The following is a 19,437-nucleotide window of genomic DNA, read 5'->3' on the forward strand; positions in this document are numbered from 1 at the left end:
GACTTGTGCCAAAAATCCAGGGCCAGACGGAGGAAGGAAAGGCCCATAAATCAGTCTCCTTAAGAAACCTGCTTAGGAAGTAAGCAAAGACTTAAACATTTTTAGCTTTCAGTTTAATTAGCATTGAACAACTCCAGAAAAATACTAAGAATTAATTATTTAGGCTTCACATGTCATGAATAAAATATACTGTTCTAACAGACAATAATAAACATGTTGGAAATCTTCATGGCCCGGAAAAGGAGAATATTCAATGTATTTTATAAATGAATTCATTTTATAAATGAAGATGATTTTTCCAAACAGCAAATTTCCAATATACAAAAAAGATAACTAGGTAATGATTATTCACATTTCAAAAGTGGCTATACATTCTTAATATAGTTTCAAGAAGAGACTCTTTAAAAAGTGTGAGCTTTAGTGAATATTATATTATAGGTTATATTGAAATTTTAATTCCGAGCCAATTTTCAGCTCATGGATGCGTGTGCATCTATGCCAGTAGAAAAGCTGAGACTGACAATGAAAATCCAAAAAGAACACACATGACATACCACAAAAGTGATAACCGTATAACCGAAAGTATGTCCTCGGTAAGGGCTCTGTAGTTTATGTTAAAAGGGCTTCCACATAGGCCATGCAAGATACCTGTGAGTTAGCTGATTTTCATCTATACCCCAGGACAATCAGTTGCCCTCTTCAGTGACACTAACATTTCCTACAAAAAGTCGTACTCCAGAAGAGGCAACCAGTGCTTTAGCCATTTTTATCTTTGATTAACACAGGGATTTACTATTTAGTGAAATAAATGTTAAAGTTGGTGTTCATTGGTGAAATCGGTGGTGTGCAAGCTATGTGGACCGGTTAGCACATGGCAGAGCCCTGGCCAAACGGGTAATACAATCTAATAAGCTCTTTCCCACTTCATCCCTCCAGGGTAGCCCATTTTGAGTTGGGAAAAATGATTCTGTGATAGTGCTGGGTTTAGCTACTGATATCACAGGACTCGTGCTGCTCCAGTACCAACAGATATAACTGAATGTTACCTGTAGAATATCATAGTGTTTTCCTCTAGTGAACACTTCACGCAAGATGTGCTCAAAGTTCCATCTAGGACTAGGAACTGGGACTTTATTTACAATATAGAACAGGATTTAGTACAGTTTTTATGCCTGCTGATAATTAATGTTTTTCATCTCTAAAAGAATTCAGTCTGCAATACTAAAAGATTCAGTCTAGGTACTCACAACCCAGAAATATAGAGAGAAGACATATGACCCTAAATTTTCTCTAAATATCAAGGACTATTACTCTTTACTAAAAATAACTTAGTAGTTGTGCATGACCAAATTTACTTGGGTCCATTTACAATAATAACACATTGATTTGAAAATATCAGTTGTCTCAGAATTTAAACATGAGGGACATTGTTGGCAGTAAGGCCAACTAAACACCTTAAACGATTCTTACAACTGAAAGATAAAACAAACAAAAATGTTGAGTACAACATTTTAAAAGACATTTATTTAAATACATTGCTGACCTGAAAAGAAAGTAAGGAATCCTGGGAAGCCAAAAAAATAAGTGAAAAGTAGGCTTGCATTCCATAAATATCTGCCTTACCCATGTTATACTGGATAATTGTACAGAGGACCGTGAAATGCTTATAAACCCCCCAAAACATACCAAAACACACCATAATTAAGCTTCTGAAAACTAAAGATAAAGAAAACTCTGCCTTTTCTGTCGGTGGACGCCGCTGAGGAAGCATCATTAAAGCCACCCCTCCTGCAGTCGTCATGTCTAAGTCAGAGTCTCCCAAAGAGCCTGAACAGCTGCGGAAGCTCTTCGTTGGAGGTTTGAGCTTTGAAACAACCGATGAGAGTCTGAGGAGCCATTTTGAGCAATGGGGAACACTCATAGACTGTGTGGTGATGAGAGACCCAAACACCAAGCGCTCCAGAGGCTTTGGGTTTGTCACCTATGCCATTGTGGAGGAGGTGGGTGCAGCCATGAAGGCAAGGCCACACGAGGTGGATGGAAGAGTTGTGGAACCAAAGAGGGCTGTCTCAGGAGAAGATTCTCAAAGACCTGGTGCCCACTTATCTGTGAAAAAGATTTTTGTCGGTGGTATTAAAGAAGACACCAAAGAACATCACCTAAGAGATTATTTTGAACAGTATGGGAAAATTGAAGTGATTGAAATCATGACTGACCGAGGCAGTGGCAAGAAGAGAGGCTTTGCTTTTGTAACCTTTGATGACCATGACTCTGTAGACAAGATTGTCATTTAGAAACACCATACTGTGAATGGCCACAACTGTGAAGTAAGGAAAGCCCTATCTAAGCAAGAGATGGCTAGTGCTTCATCCAGTCAAAGAGGTCGAAGTGGTTCTGGAAACTTTGGTGGTGGTCGAGGAGGTGGCTTTGGTGGGAATGACAACTTTGGTCATGGAGGAAACTTCAGTGGTCGAGGTGGCTTTGGAGGCAGTCGTGGTGGAGGAGGATATGGTGGCAGTGGGGATGGCTGTCATGGATTTGGTAATGATGGAAGCAATTTTGGAGGTGGTGGAAGCTACAACGATTCTGGCAATGACAACAATCAATCTTCAAATTTTGGACCCATGAAAGGAGGGAAAGGAGGGAACTTTGGAGGCAGAAGCTCTGGCTCCTATGGTGTTGGAGGCCAATACTTTGCCAAACCATGAAACCAAGGTGGCTATGGTGGTTCCAGCAGCAGCAGTAGCTATGGCAGTGGCAGAAGGTTTTAATTACTGCCAGGAAACAAAGCTTAGCAGGAGAGGAGAGCCAGGGAAGTGACAGGGAAGCTACAGGTTACAACAGATTTGTGAACTCAGCCAAGCACAGTGGTGGCAGGGCCTAGCTGCTACAAAGAAGACATGTTTTAGACAATACTCATGTGTATGGGCAAAAAAACTCGAGGACTGTATTTGTGACTAATTGTATAACAGGTTATTTTAGTTTCTGTTCTGTGGAAAGTGTAAAGCATTCCAACAAAGGGTTTTGATGTAGATTTCTTTCTTGCACCCATGCTGTTGATTGCTAAATGTAATAGTCTGATCATGACGCTGAATAAATGTGTCTTCTAAAAAAAAAATGAAAGAAAGAAAAGAAAAACTCTGAGCAGCCAGAGGAAAATGATGCATTACTTATGGGTAAAGACCAATTCAAATTAGAATAGATATCTCATCTGAAACCATGGAGGCCAACCAAAGAAAGCACAGATTTGTCAAGTATTGAAAGAAAAGAAATATTAATCATGAATTCTATGCTTGGTAAGAATTTGTTCCAGGAATAAAGTAGAAACAAAGACTTTCTCAGGTGCAGGAAAACTAAGGGAATCTATTTACAGCAAATCTACCTTTTAAGAATGACTAAAGGTCATTCTTTAAACAGATATGAAATGGTAACAGAGAAAGGCTTGGAACTTCAGCAAGAAAAGAACATGGAATGGTAAACAATAGGGCTAAATAAAATAGGCTATCCTAATGAGTTTCATAAATCATATCTGATGATTGAAGCAAAAATATAACATCATTTGATATGGTGCCCAATGTATATAAAGGAAATAATTAAGACAATTATATTTTTAAAAAGGGGAAAGCAAAAGGACAGACATGGAAATAATCTTTCTATACTTCATTTTAAGTGTTAAAGTGTTAAAGCAACAATGCCAGTAGACTATTATAGATTATATATATATATATATATATATATATATATATATATATATATATATATATATACACACATTGTGTATATTACAAAGTGAATATTACAAACACTAAGAAAACAATATACATGTAAAATACACCATGGAGAATACAGTTAATAATATTGTGTCATGTATTTCAAAGTTGTTAAGAGACTGATCTTAAAGTTCTCATCACAAGAAAAGAAAACTATGTGAGGTAATGGATGTTAATTAAACTTATTGTAATAATCTTTGTACAATATATACATATATCAAATCACTCTGTTGTACACCTAAAACTAATACTATGGAATGCAATGTTATATGTCAATTATACCTAAAACATTGAAAGAACAAAACAAAGAGTTTTAGCTACTAAGTAAAAAATGGGATATAATTTAATTTAAAAATATAATCCAAAAGAAAGTAAAAAAGAAAGAAAAAGAAAGAGAAGGGAGGACAGATAGTACCAATAGAAAAAAATAATTAATTACAGACATGAGTTTAAATATACCAATTATCACATTAAATGTATATGTAACTTTACTAACAATTGTCACCCCAATAAACTTTAATTTTAAAAAATGTATATGATCTCAAGATTGTGGAGGGACATACTTGAGACCTCTAAGATACAGATTATGTTTTAGTTGTATTATTAATCTTTATACCTTAAGCATAATTCCAATATATAATAAGTTAAACTATACATACAAGTGTTTATGGAATCTCAAACTAAGAATTTACTATAACAATACTTATGCATATACAAGTGAAAAATTTTATATTTTGACCAATATTTCTTTATTTGTCACAGATTCTTTATGAGATATAATTAATTTTGTTAAATTAGAAAGACTTTTCTATAAGAGATGTGTTCTCAAAAAATCCTATGATGCATGTATTTTGACTAATGCAATCTTTGAACACCAGTAAGTGTAAAATAATCCTAATAAAATTTGACCTGGTTGATGATGTTTTAAAATTGATACATTTTTTGGTTTCTTGATTGGAATGGGTTCTGGGAGTGTGTTCACTGGTGAGTGTGAGGAATGATAGAAGTCAGCATGGTACAGACCAGAAATACACAAATTGGTGTGGGGGGGGGTTGCATGAAGATTTACACTCTCAGAGGGGGACAATATCTGGAAGTAAGTATAAAAGACTAGGTGATTCTCATTCAAACTGTCATTACCATTTTCTAATAGAAATTCTCTACGCCAAATTATAGAGAATTTGACTTTAGATTTTATTTTATAATATGGATGTGTTTTCACATGTGTGTGCATGTGTGTGTTACAGAAATACAAAGCGTGCAAATGAATTGAATGGTGTGTTTTATATAGATGTGCATAGATGTATGCATTCACTCTCATGAGGGTATACATGAGGAGGTTATAGCCTGTTTATAAAAGTCAGCCTCTTGTAACCACGTTGATTTTATGCAAGCACCTACTATTCATACCAGAAAATACAGGGAATATGTCCATCTCAGTGCAAGGCCAAAAGTCCTTAAAAGAAGTCTGAATAATAGAACTTTGAGTATTAAAGCAGAGATAATAATTTATTGGTTAGTAGAAATGGTAGTTATATCTATTTTGAGATAAAATTTCCCAGGAAGCAATAACATATGTTTTGAATTTTTTAATTGGCTCATGACTGAGAAATAGGAAACTTTTTTCCCCTCATTTCCTACCACTTTGTAGCAGCCTAAATCAATACTAATGCAGGATATGAGTGAAGAGTCTGTGCACATTTGTCCTTCACAAAAGAATGCAACAAACCCTACAAGAACAAGAAAAATCAAACCAATGACATCAACAGCAACCTTAATATACTCAAATAGTGTTTAAAGAAAGGAGTCTAAACAAGAACTATATGGGGCTAAAGATGTCTTGCTTCTCAGACACTCTTCTGAGAGACCATCCAAAGGCTGTGTTCTCCAGGGGTGAGAGAAGACTTCCAAGAACACTGAATCCCACCCTACGTTTTCCCAGAGGGGGGGGCTTCAGAGAGAACATGAGCCATTCCAGCTTGGGGCCCATGTAACAGCCCTGCATACAACTTTTCTATTCCATGTGGATGAAAATTCCAGAAAACTGCTGAATCTGTCTGTGACACCAGCCACAATTGGCAGGAAAATTACTGCATTTACGAGTATACTGCTAACAAGGCCAGCTTACACAGAGTGTCTCAGAGTACCCAGAGAGGGGTTTTTTCTTCTCAGGGACTGACAGGTATTGTCACATACTTCAAAATAGGAAGGGAAAAGCATTCAGGTGACTGAGGGACTGATGTGGTCAAGTGCTGTCTCTTCTGTCCCTAACTTACGTCATCCCAAATGACTGGCATTGATAACAGAACCAAGAAGCAGAAGGAGGCAGCTTCCTTTGGACCCAAATGCTTTCCAAATGTATCCTTGAAAGACAATAAATTTTTAAAGATGTCACGGAAAATGTATTGGATGACTAGGATTGAAGCAGGAGTAGGGTTTTATTAAATCTTATGAAAACAAAGGAAAAAATGTACATTTTTTTTTATTGAAGAAGCAGGGATTGAACTCAATTTATATTGTTAAGAGTTCTAAAATGTTGGCTTCACTCCACATATTTTAATGAGGGTTAACATTGAAAATAAATAATAGGTTACAGTTTAACTCCAGCTAGGGGGTTAGCATAAACCCACTTTGTTTTCTGTTGTAAATTAATGTGCTCCTACATAATGAGACTGGAGAAAGGTTAATAGATAGCATATTAGTCATTTTGTCTCTTAAAAATTTTGTCTACTGTGTACCAGATACCTTGCTTAAAGCTGAAGGTAAGGCAGAAGCAAACTTCTTTAAAGTTCACAACTTAATGAAAGAGAAGGCATAACAACAGAATGAAAAACAAGGAGTGAGCAATATATATACTGTGAAAACTAACTCATAATATTTTGTCATTGCAGCTGAGGGCTCTCATCGTCAATTGAATATTGTTTATATCTTCAGCTACTTCTTTTCAACCTAAGTTACTGTAAATGCAGCATTATCTATCACTAATACCCTGATAACATTCACATCTGTGTCTCCAAGAAGATGTCTTTTCTGAACCATAGATCCATTTACACAATGACCTATTGGACATTTCCACTTATAGCCCCACAGACAGATCGATCGCAGGATTTCAAATACTAAACTGACACATATCTTCCCCTCTCCCTCTTTCCTTCCCTCCCCCATGCCAAATGGTGGTCCTTAGACTGTTCAAATGGTATCTCTATTCACTGACTCAGCCTCTCTTTCTTATTCCTCCACATTTAATTAGACAATAAATCACATTTCTTGAAGCACTTCTTCTAAAATTCTTCTGCAATCTCCTCAGTTCCGGTTCTCATCACTTTTCACCCAAGAGTTCTTTGACTGGCCTTTTTGATGCCATTGCCTCAATCTGTCATCCCATGCGTACATATATCCACACAAAAATTTACACTGAGGCCAGAATGATCTTTCTAAAACATAATTTGCTCAAGTTTCTACCACTACTTAAAATCTGTAGCTCCCATCAGCTATGGGCTAAATACATTCTAAACACCTATTAATGATATCCAAGACATTCCAAGCACCTGAATTATTTTCCAGGTCCCACAGCTAGAGGAATCCTCCAATCATTCTCCGGGGACCACTTTGCCTCACAATTATCTATATGACAGCTTCATCATGTATTACTGCTGGGCTCTGCTTATGTACCTACCTCTTATCTTAGACATGGAACTCCCCAGGGCAGGGGACCATATGTACTCATCTGTGACTCTCCGAGGCTGGCGCACTTCTTGGTACATAGTATGTCCAAACATTCAATAAATATTTGTTGAATAAATCAATGAGGATAATATAAGATATGAAACTATCTCAAAAATGTTGTCTAATTTGGTCTTCAGAGTAGTTCTTAAGGCAAGTAATCATGATCTTAAGGAACTGTAATCAGAACCAACATCTACTGCACTGATCCCTCCACTCTTCATTAGAGCCCTAAAACAAATAATGAGGAAAAAATTCCAATTTGTTTCAACTATGACCATTGACTTTTATCAAAACATTTTTCTTATTAAAGTATAATTAACACAAATTAAAATTCATAATGAGATAACGTCTCACCCCAGTTAGAATGGCCAACATCAACAACTAATAATAACAAGTATTGGAGAGGCTGTGGAGAAAAAGGAACCCTCATACACTGTTGGTGGGAATGCAGACTGGTGCAGCCGCTATGGAAGGCAGTGTGGTGGTTCCTCAAAAAGTTAAGAATAGAATTACTATATGACCCAGCAATCGGTCTCCTGGGTATCTACCCCCCCAAATCGAAAAACATTTATCTGTAAGGATATATGTGCTCCGAGGCTCATTGCAGCTTTATTTACAGTGGCCAAGACATGGAAACAACCAAAGTGTCCTTCCATAGATGAATGGATAAAGAAGTTGTGGTATATATACACAATGGAATACTATTCGGCGGTAAGAAAATAAATACTGCCATTTGTGACAACATGAGTGGATCTTGAGATTATTAAGCTAAGTGAAATAAGTCAGACAGAAAAAGTCGAGAACAATATGATTTCACTGATATGTGGGATATAAAACTGAAAGCAACAAAGGAACAACACAAAGAAACAAAAACTGATAGACATAGATAATAGTTTAGTGGTTACCAGAGGGTAAAGGGGTGGGGGATGGTAGATGAGGGCAAACCACATCAAACATATGGTGATGGAAGGAGAACTGACTCTGGGTGGTGAACACACAATATGATATACAAATGATGTATTACAGAATTGTACACCTGAAACCTATGTAACTTTACTAACCATTGTCACCCCAATAAACTTTAATTCTTAAAAAAAGAGAAAAAAGTATAATTTACATAAATTCAAATTCACTGGATTTTGTGTATAATTTTCAAGTTCTGAGAAATGCATATAGTCATATAACCACCACTTCTGTCAAGACACAGAGCAGTTCCATCAGCCCCAAATTCCCCAGGGAACTTTGCCGTCAACCATTGCCCTGATTCCCCAGCCACTGGTGACGAATGATTTATTTTCTGTCCTTGGAGTTTGAACTATTCCGGAATATGATATATGTAATCCTATAGTATATAATATTCTGAGACTGGCTTGTTGCACTGAGCACAAAGCATTTGCGATTCAGTGTTGCTATTGTGTGTCAGTAGTTTGTTACTTTTTGTGACTAACATTCCATCCAGGGACCACAGTTTGTTTATACATTCACCAGCCAAAACACATTTTTTTTTCCAGTTTCGGGCAATAACAAATAAAGGTGCTATAAACATTTGCTTACAGATTTTTATGTGAACATAAATTTTTATTTCACTTGATAAAATATCCAATAGTGCAATTGCTGAGTTGAATAGGAAATATATTTAACTGTATAATATACTGCCAAACACTTTCTCAAAGTGGCTATACAGTTTTGTATTCCCATCAGCAATGTATTCGAATTCCAGTTGGTCCACTTCTCCACATCTTCATAAAAACTTGGAATTATCTGTTTCTTCTTCCCCTCCTCCTCCTTCTTCTTTTGCCATTCTAAGAGGTCTATAATGGTAATATCATGTTTTTAATTAGGAATTTCCCTAAGGACTAATGATATCAAGTATATTCTCCTGTGTTTATTTTTCACTGTATATCCTCTTTGGCAATGTAAATGCTCAAATTTTTTGCTCATTTTTTTAAATTTGAGAGTTTAGGTTTGAGTTTTGAGAGTTCTTCGTATATTCTGGATACAAATCCTTTATCAGATATGTGATTTACAAATATTGTCTTCCAATCTGTGGTTAGCCTTTTTATTATCTCAGTAAATTTGGGGAAGTTCTTAATGTTGATGAAGTCCAATTTATCATTCTTTTTCTCTTATGAATCATGCTTTTAGTGTCATAGTTAAGAAACCTTTTGTCTATCCCAAGACCAAAAAGATCCTATATTTTTTGTAAGAGTTTTATGGTTTTAACTTTTACATTTAGGTCTGTGGTACCTTTTGAGTTATTTTTTTGTATGTGGTATAAGGTAAGGATTAAAGTCCTCCTGGTTCTTATTTCATTTTTAAAATATCAATACCTAATTGTTCTATCTTCATTTGTTGGAAAAAAAGTGTGTGTGTGTGTGTGTGTGTGTGTGTGTATGTGTGATCTATCCAATATATTGATTACGTCCTCAGTGAGAGGAAGAAGGGTCATATCCTCCAAAAAGTATTTTTTTCTTTACAAAATTGTTTTTTGTGTCTCTTGAAAATCAACTGACCATGTATATATGGGTCTATTTCTGGACCCTCTTATTCAATTCCATGAATTTATATGTCTGACTTTTCATCAATAGAAAACTGGCTTGATTATAGTTGTTTTATAGTTTTCTGATCACCTCCTATTCACCCCCATTGGTGAGGAAGGAATCATCTGCTCTAAAACTATGAGGTGAGCAAACACACAAAACCAGACAGGTTAGCCTGGAAGCACATTTTTTAGCCATATATACTCAAAACCCTGGGAAGGAGGATACCACATGCCATGCAGGGCCTCATGGGGTTGCACTAGGAACAGAGTGAATGAGCAGGGCTGGGGGAGGCAGGCTTTGGAATATAAGAAGATAGGGTAGCCCCTGGATACCACAGGAGGATGTAAGTGGCGTGTTTGAATGATTTTGTGGGCTAACAGGGAATGAACAAACAAAGCCTGTTAGGTTGAAGAAGGGTGCAGAGCAGCTGATCGAGCTGATAGGAGAACTAGGGCACATACCTGGTGAGAGCAGGGGAGCTCACAGTTTGGCCTTTGCGGTCCTATGAGGCTCAAAGATGTCAAGGAAGCACATAAAATTTTAGTCCTTATACTACATAAGTAAGTCTTGAAATCATATAGTGTAAATATTTAAACTTTTGTTTTTTGTTTTTAAAGTTATTTTGGCCATTCGAGTTCCTTTGTTTTACACACACACACACACACACACGCACACACACGCAGTATATTAGAATCAGCTAGTTGATTTTTATAAAAATGCCCTGCTGGCATTATGGCTAGAATTGTACAGAATTTACTGAATTTATAGGTCAGTATGAAGAGAAATGATATTTTAAGAATAGTAAGATATCACTATTTTGTCCAATCTATGAACAAAATATATCTCTCCATTTGTTTAGATTTGGCTTGATTTATTTCAGCAGCATGTGGAACTTGCATGTATTTTGTTAGATTTATATCAAAGTTTTCCCAGTTTTGGTACTATTGTAAATAGTATTTTTTTAAATTTCAATTTCTAATTGTTGATTGGTTGTATATAGAAACACAATTGATTTTTTCTATGTTGAACTTGCATCATGCGTCCTCAATTTGTTTTAGAATTGTCTGCACAATGTCTCTTTTATATATATATACATGTACTTCACATTGCAAAGATGCTGCTTAATCAGAAAACAAAAACGAACAATAGCAAAACAATAATGTGGTAACTTCAATGAGTTTTCATTAGGTTCCTCAAATGCTACTTAAAGATAGATTTTGTTTTGACTTTAGTCAGCGATAGAGAGAATGGGAATTCAGTGGAGCAGTTGACTCATCCACACAGGCCTTTATGGATGGCAAACAGTGATCACTGAGGCATGATAGCATGCAGAGCCCGGAGCCAACTGAAAGCCTTGCGAGAGAATGGGAACAACCTGGAATCAAGTAGCTCTGTTTCTTACATCTTGGAAAGGAGCCCATCTAGCAGTTTATAAGCCACATTAGATGCCTGAAACACTGAGCCAACTATTGACATTTCCTGGTCAACACCTTGTTCTCCAGGTACCTAGTGCTTGGGTAGGGGAATGGGGGGAGGAGCAATCCAAGACGCCAGCCATCTAGAGAGAGAATTCCCTCTGGCAACATAGTCACTAAAGGAATAATAATAATAATAAAAATAATAATAATAATAATAATGAGGAGGGGGAGAGGAGGAGGAGGAGGAGGAGGAGGAGGAGGAGGAGGAGGACGAAGAAGAAGAAGAAGAAGAAGAAGAAGAAGAAGAAGAAGAAGAAGAAGAAGAAGAAGAAGAGCCTTTTCTCAACCTGCTGTATATTCATTTATTTTCAAGAAATAAAAAAAAATTTTGTTGTTGTTTTCCACATCTTCAAAACCAATCATGTATTCATGACCCTAGCTTTCCTCTAACGCTGACACTTTCTAGAACAGGTGAGCATGAGAGCAACTAAAACAATCAAATAGGGCCCCTCCTCTGTGGGTTATTTGGCAGAGCCGATAAGAAAATATGAAACAGTCCAGAAAGTTATGCTTCACACTCTGTCTCCATCCTCTGTCCTGGGAGAATGGCAGAAATACACCTTTGTTTGGTTTACTTAAGTAACCAAACATGAAAGTTATCTTTAGAATTTCCAGAGATGTCTTATATTCATAAATGGATATATAAGCGTGGTTGTTGAGAAAATGTTTATCTGTAAGTGCCTGAACGTGGGGACGTACAGTAAAGAGGTCATCTCCAGAAGCTTAGAAATAGGAAAAGTAAACTACAGCATGGTTGTCTCAGCCTGGGTTCCCCAGAAAGTAGCCCACATGGGACTTAATTCGGGATGTAACCTTAAGGAACAAGCGTGAAGAGGAGGAAGATGAAGCAGGGAGATGGGGAAACCCCTGCAGCGTGTACTAGACAGTTTACCTCAGGCTGCCACTAATTGCTGCACCTCACAGAACTGTCTTCCAAGAGGTCCTATAAGTAATTGTGTCTCAGGACAATCCATCTTGGATGACAGGGAGTCAAACCTATCCTCCAGCTCCCAACTTCCACTAATGGAAGGTTCATCCCATGAGATATCAATTCCCCCATTCTCTGTGTGACAAACCTCATCTCCCCGTGACATCCCAGCATCTCATGCCTCTATACCAACAAGAGAAACTTCAGGCAGAAGAGTGGGATCCAGTGTGAGTGACTGTGCCTATAGGGAGTAGCTTACAGCCCCCATGGAACTGGTTACCACAATGATGGCTGTGGCTGACACAAGATCTAAAGCAACACATAAGTGTCTGACACGAAAGTGAACAGAACCGCTCAGGATGCTGTTGTCTTTTTCTCTCATTGTTCTCTCCTTATGATTCCCTATCAGTAATGTTGCCCTTTATCACCCCCAAGGAGTGAAAACTTAATGAGATGAAGTATATATGTTAGGTTCATTGAAATTCCCCTAGTGCTTCAGATACTTACTTCAAATATTGTGAGTATTCAATAGAAGAGGAAAAGGATAAAAGGAGAACAGAGAAGGGATAGGAAGAAAAAGGAGAAGAGAAGGGAGAAAGCTCAAAAAAGAAGAAAGGAGACAAAGGAGAGCTGAAAGGGACGTGAGAGCTTGCTTTATTTTAAAAGCTCTAGAACACGTCCTTAGATTACATTTCATGGTGGAATTGAAATTTGCAGGTTTAGACAGAAAGATTTTCTAGAAATTGAGTCCAAATTAAATCAGACTAAGGTCAGCCATAATTCCTATGGACAAAGGGGCCTGGAAGGAGGAAGAGCCAGTTTGGGGTCTAGTAGGAGCCAGGAGATGAGAGTGAAGGGACAGCACTGAAATCTCTCCTGTGATGGCCTGGAGGCCTCTGCCTGGGATGCCCGATGGAAGTTAATTCTGACTTTTCCTCTCTTGCTTAACTGTTATCTAAGGAGCCTCAAGTGAGAAGGATATAAAGACAATCACTAGAATAAACGTACTTGTATTTGAGTGTTTTCTTTCAATCTACTTAACATTTCAGCTCTATAAGTTATATAAAGTGTGTGTTTTGGAAGCAAACTAACCCTAATATAGAAGCTCTATACAAGGATACTTCTATATAGAGGATCGCTGCCATATATATATATATATATATATATATATATATATATATATATATATATATATATATATATATGTATATATATACACATATATACATATGTATAAAATATATATTGCTATGGCCCGCACATCTAAAATTTAAATAGCTGATTTCAATATTTCATTTCTACCTTCTTGGATTAATTTTTTCTTAGCAATTATTACCATTAGACTATAATAAAGCTGTTATTTATGTCTTCCACATTATAGAATATCAGCTGCTCAAGAGCAAGGATTCAAGCTTTTGTTGTTGTTTTCAAGCTACTAGATCATCAGCATCTAAAACAGTGCCTAACACAACGTGTTAATAAATATTTGGTTTTTTTTTAATTAAATTTATTGGGGTTAACAATGGTTAGTAAAATCACATATGTTCCAAGTGTACAAGTCTGTAAAACATCATCTATATATCACATGGTGTGTTCACCACCCAGAGTCAGTTCTCCTTCCATAACCATATATTTGTCCCCCTTTACCCTCTTCTACTATCTCCCCTCCCCCTTTACCCTCTGGTAACCACTAAATTATTGTCTGTGCTTATGGGTTTTTGTTTTTCTTACTTTTTGTCTTGTTCATTTGTTGCTTTCAGTTTTATATGCCACATATCACTGAAGTCATATAGTTCTCAACTTTTTTTGTCTGACTTATTTCACTTAGCATAATAATCTCAACATCATCCATGTTGTCGCAAATGGCAGTATTTCATCCTGTCTTATGGCAGAGTACTATTCCATTGTGTATTTATACCATATCTTCTTTATCTAATCATCTATCCAAGCATACTTTGGTTGTTTCCATGTCTTGGCCAACATAAATAAAGCTGCAATGAACATTGGAGTACATATATCTTTATGGATAAATGTTTTCAGATTTTTGGGGTAGATACCCAGGAGAGAGATTGCTGGGTCATATGTTAATTCTTATGAATTTGACTCCAAAGACAAAGGAAGTAAAAGCTAAAATAAGTGAATGGGACTACATCAAACTAAAAAGCTTCTGCACAGCAAAAGAAACCATCAATAAAATAGAGGTAACCAACCGAATAGGAGAAGATATTTGCAAACAACTCCTCCAATAAGGGACTAATATCCAAAATATATGAGGAACTCATACAACTCAACAACAAAAAGACAAAGAATCCAATTGAAAAATGGGCAGAAGACCTGACTAGACATTTCTTCAAAGAGGACATACAGTTGGCCAATAGACATATGAAAAAATGCTCAACATCACTAATCATCAGAGAAATGCAAATAAAACCACAATGAGATATCATCTCACACAGGTTAGAATGGCTATCATCAACAAGACAAATAATAACAAGTGCTGGAGAGTCTGTGGAGAAAACGGACCCATATACACTGTTGGTGGGAATGCAGACTGGTGCAGCCACTAAGGAAGGTAGTGTGGCGGTTCCTCAAAAAAAATAAATATTTGTTGAATGAATAGACCTGAGCTGTGCTTTCCATGACTCTCACATTCTTGGGTATGGGGGAGGAGTGCACCCTCTCTCTGCTTGTTTAAATTAAGTATCCATCATTATTTCATGGAATTCAGGTATGAGGTCTTCAGTGACTTGGCTACCTGAAAATAAGTTTTCATCTGATGAGTCTTACCAAAATACAGTTCTATATTCTCAACCAATTTCAAGGTGCTTATAATAATACCCTTTGGTTTCACTCAAATAGAAACAAAAAGCCTACTTTTCCCAAAAGTGCATTTGTGTACTTCAGGCAGCCTATCGAGGTGTTAAGGCCAAAAAAATGTAGACAAAATCTAGAGAATAAATTTGGTCACTCTGACTTTAAAACATAAATAAAAATACCACGTCTATGACATTTGTATGTTACTGAGCATAAAGTTTACTGGTATAGTTAGTAAAAAGAAAATTTTTCAATTGTATCATTATTGAGAATGTTTAATTCTGACTCAAACCCAAGAATACATGATAATTCCAAGAGTGAAATAAATGCTAGTTACTGTTGACAATGTCTATCGATAACTAAAGCAGAGAACACAATATTTTTTGTCAACATAAGAGATATTAATTATTCAATATTGTTAGTGAGATTCCTATTATTGTATTTTACTAGCCTATTGATTCAAATTTTAAAGAATGAAGTAGTGAGTCAAAGAACTGTTTTAAACGGAACATGCATTTTGTTTTGTTTTCAAAATCTTCATAGTAAAATTGTACGTGTACCTGTATCTGAATTAATGGAAAGGGTAAGTCATTTTATAGCGATTTCATCAGAAACTTTACATCCTGTCATTATTTAAAGCTTAAAAGCAGATTCTTAAATAATGATTTAAGTTTCTGATTACTTAATTGTTTAATTGTTAATTGTTTAGATCAAGGTAAATGACACTTGTCCAAGTTCATTACCAGTATGTCAGAATCACATGTATGTAACCCATTGCAGATATAGTTGTCGTAAGGTGTCTTGTGAAATATCCACACAGAAATAAAGAATAAATTCTTTAAATTTATTATGAAGACTCTGCATCTCACTTTGTCAACGCCTCAGTACCACCTGTGCATACCAACTCTTGCTGCAAGACATCTGATCAGTTCATATGCTTCCTTTTATTTCATGAAGTCACAATGCTGGCTGAGGAATAGTAACTTGTCCAACAGCACAGAGTCAGAAGATTTTTAGACTTTGAAAAGAGCCTCTGATTTAAATTATAGATCTAGCATAACAGGCATCTAGATTTCTTTTCAGTAGAATATTCATTTGACACACTTTCAATAAAGTCATATAAATGACATAAACTTTGAACTCATCACAAAGTATTTTATGTTAATAAGTCTTTATTGTATCATCGGGACTAAAAAAAATAAAGAGATGACTCTAATGTCAAAAATATTTATTGTTTCCTGCAATATTTCCAGCTTCAGATCACCTTGAATTTATTTTATATATCAATAATTTTTCATATTTGTAAAAGTCCAAAAACTATCAAACTGAAGAAAATCAAGCTTTTTACAGCTTTGGAATATTTGAGACCATAAAGCTCTACACTTAATCTTATAGAAATGTAGGTTCTGTTTTTCATCTTTTTATTGAAATTAGAAAATCTTAAAAATCTCACACCAATATAATATATACTTGAAATATTAACATCAATTTTATTCAACCAAATGCTCTACAACTCATTTAAAATATTTAAAATACAGTTTTAATAATTTAGCTATATGGTATCAAGAAGCAAAACTTTTAGAGACATCATCAAAATGGCGGCGTGAGGTGAGCCTCTGTAAAGCTCTCCTGGAATTTACAACTAATCGAACAACAATAACTCCACAAAGGACTCTCTGCACAGCAGACAGGCAAGACGAAAAGAATTCACCTAAAGGTGGGTGAATCGCCCCAGCGGGGGAAGAGGGAAGGGAGAAGTGCGGAGACGGAGCCACTCAGGCGCAAGACACAGACCTAGCTCAGTACTCCAAGCTCACTGCATCCAGAACTACCGCAGCTGCGGGAGAGGGAGGAACAAGGACTGCTAGGGCTCCACTTGTGGACCACAGGGCTGAAGCAACAGCATATAACATGGCTGAACCCAACGCTCACGGCAGAGACCTCAGAGCAAAGACTGAGGGAAGAAGGCTGAAAACAGAGGTTTAAGTCCTCACTGCGATAGAGAACAGAGTCTTAGGCACTGAGGCTAGCTGCCAACTCTCAACCCTCGTAGAGCTCGCCCCGCCCCACCTGCCCGGTGCTAGAAGTGGAACAGTAGCAGAGTCAGATCAAAAGAACAGAATATTTGCTGTTCTGAGAACTGTGGACGGCAGACACAGATACGCAGCCCAACAAGTTTTGGCAAACGGGAGGGAGCTGTGGAAGCAGGATCACCTGTGGTGGTGGTCGCTGACTTTGCTCTGGGCCACGTCTCACAACTCACCCCGCCCCTGTCCCCACCCACCTGAGTGGATCCCTGCAGGAGTAAACAGAACTGCTGAAACACACAGGCTCTGAATCTGGAGCAGGAAGAGCTTTGGAACTTCAAAAGCTCTCCGCATACCCACAGAGACACTGCGCCCTGTGACCCAGGTGAACTATTAACAGAGGAGAAGCCAGTGTCCCAGGGAAACACCCATTGTGTGAGAAGCTGGAATAGTGCAGAGAAAACATAGCACTACTGTGTAAGAGACAAAAAAAAAGGCTGCAGTCGGAAAGAAAATAAAACATTCTACCAACAAGTACTGGAAAACAAGAAAGACCTCTTCCTATCAACCTGTTGCAGAAGTCACTCCTATAGATGTCTAAGAAGTAAAATAATAAATCAGTAATTGCCATGAATAAACAAGGCAACAAGACAGCTCAGAAAGAAAGTGAAAGTATCCAGAAAAGGAACTTAAAGATATGCAAATATGTGACTTAAATGACAGAGAATTCAAGATTGCAGTTCTGAAAAAAACTCAACCAGGTGCAAGAAAACACAGAAAGGCAGTTTAAAAACTCAGAAACACTATCAAAGAACAACATGAGCATTTTACGAAAGAGATTAAAATTTTAAAAAAGAACCAAATAGAATTTCTGGAGATTAAGAACTCAATAGAAGATATTAAGAATGAAATAACCAGCTTAGGTAGTACAGTTGACCAGATGGAGGAAAGAATCAGTGACATCGAAGATAGAAACTTCAAATTACACAGATGGAAAAAGAAAGAGCCTTGAGACTTAAAAGAAATGAAAGAACTCCACAAGAATTTTCTGACTCCATCAGAAAGACCAATATAAGAATAATGGGCATACCAGAAGGAGAAAAAAAAGAGAAGGGAACAGAGAATATATTCAAACAAACTGTTGATGAGAACTTCCCAAACTTGTACACAGAACTAGATCTTTGAATCCAAGAAGCAAATGGAACACCTCATTACCTCAATCCCAACAGGCCTTCTCCAAGGCACATTGCATTGAGGCTTTCTAAAATCAACAACAAAGAAAGAATCCTCAAGGCAGCCAGGGAAAAGAAGACGGTAACCTACAAAGGAAAGCCCATTAGATTATCATCAGATTTCTCAGCAGAAACTCTACAGGCCAGGAGGGAGTGGAACCAAATATTCAAACTATTGAAAGACAGAAATTATGAGCCAAGAATAATATATCCAACAAAGATATCCTTTAGATATGAAGGAGGAATAAAGACCTTACCAGACATACAGAAGCTGAGGGAATTTTCTAATATACGACCTGCACTACAAGAAATACTAAAGGAAGCTATTCGACCACCATAAACAGGGACAATTTGTGGCAACCGAAACATAAAATGGGGGAGAGTAAAGGCCTGAACCGGAATATGAGAATGGAGAAAGTAAGCATGCTGAAGAAAATGGAATACTCTAAATATCAAACTTTCTTTTACATAAACTTAAGGGTAACCACTTAAAAAAATCCAGAACTGAAATACATACTGTAATAAAAGAAGAAACAGAGGGAAACATCATAGAATACCACCACACAGAAATAATAGACAACAATAAAAAGGCAAAGAAACAATGGAGACACAGCCTTACCCGAAAACTAAAGATAGAATGACAGAAAATACTCACATATCAATAATCACCCTAAATGTAAATGGTCTGAACTCACTAATAAAAAGGCATAGAGTTGCAGATTGTATCAAAAAACTAAACCCAACCATATGCTGTCGCCAAAAGACACATCTCAGCTACAAGGACAAGAATACTCAAAGTGAAAGGGTGGAAACTGACACTCCAAGCAAATGGTACCCAGAGAAAATCAGGTGTAGTCATACTGATATCAGATGAAACGGATTTCTGGGTGAAAACGGTAACAAGAGACAAACATGGGCA

General features: G+C 36.8%; 1 protein-coding gene and 1 pseudogene across 2 annotated transcripts in view; one reads left to right on the forward strand and one right to left on the reverse strand.

Moving 5' to 3' along the window:
- The window catches only part of PIEZO2 (piezo type mechanosensitive ion channel component 2), a 457,095-nt gene that overhangs the window by 259,148 nt on the left and 178,510 nt on the right, over window positions 1-19,437 (reverse strand). The window lies entirely within an intron of this gene.
- On the forward strand, window positions 1,800-2,708 carry LOC308509667 (heterogeneous nuclear ribonucleoprotein A1-like; annotated as a pseudogene). The gene has a single exon. The product of its transcript is annotated as a heterogeneous nuclear ribonucleoprotein A1-like (transcript).

This window comes from Rhinolophus hipposideros, assembly GCF_964194185.1.
Source record: "Rhinolophus hipposideros genome assembly, chromosome: 17".
NCBI lineage: Eukaryota > Metazoa > Chordata > Mammalia > Chiroptera > Rhinolophidae > Rhinolophus > Rhinolophus hipposideros.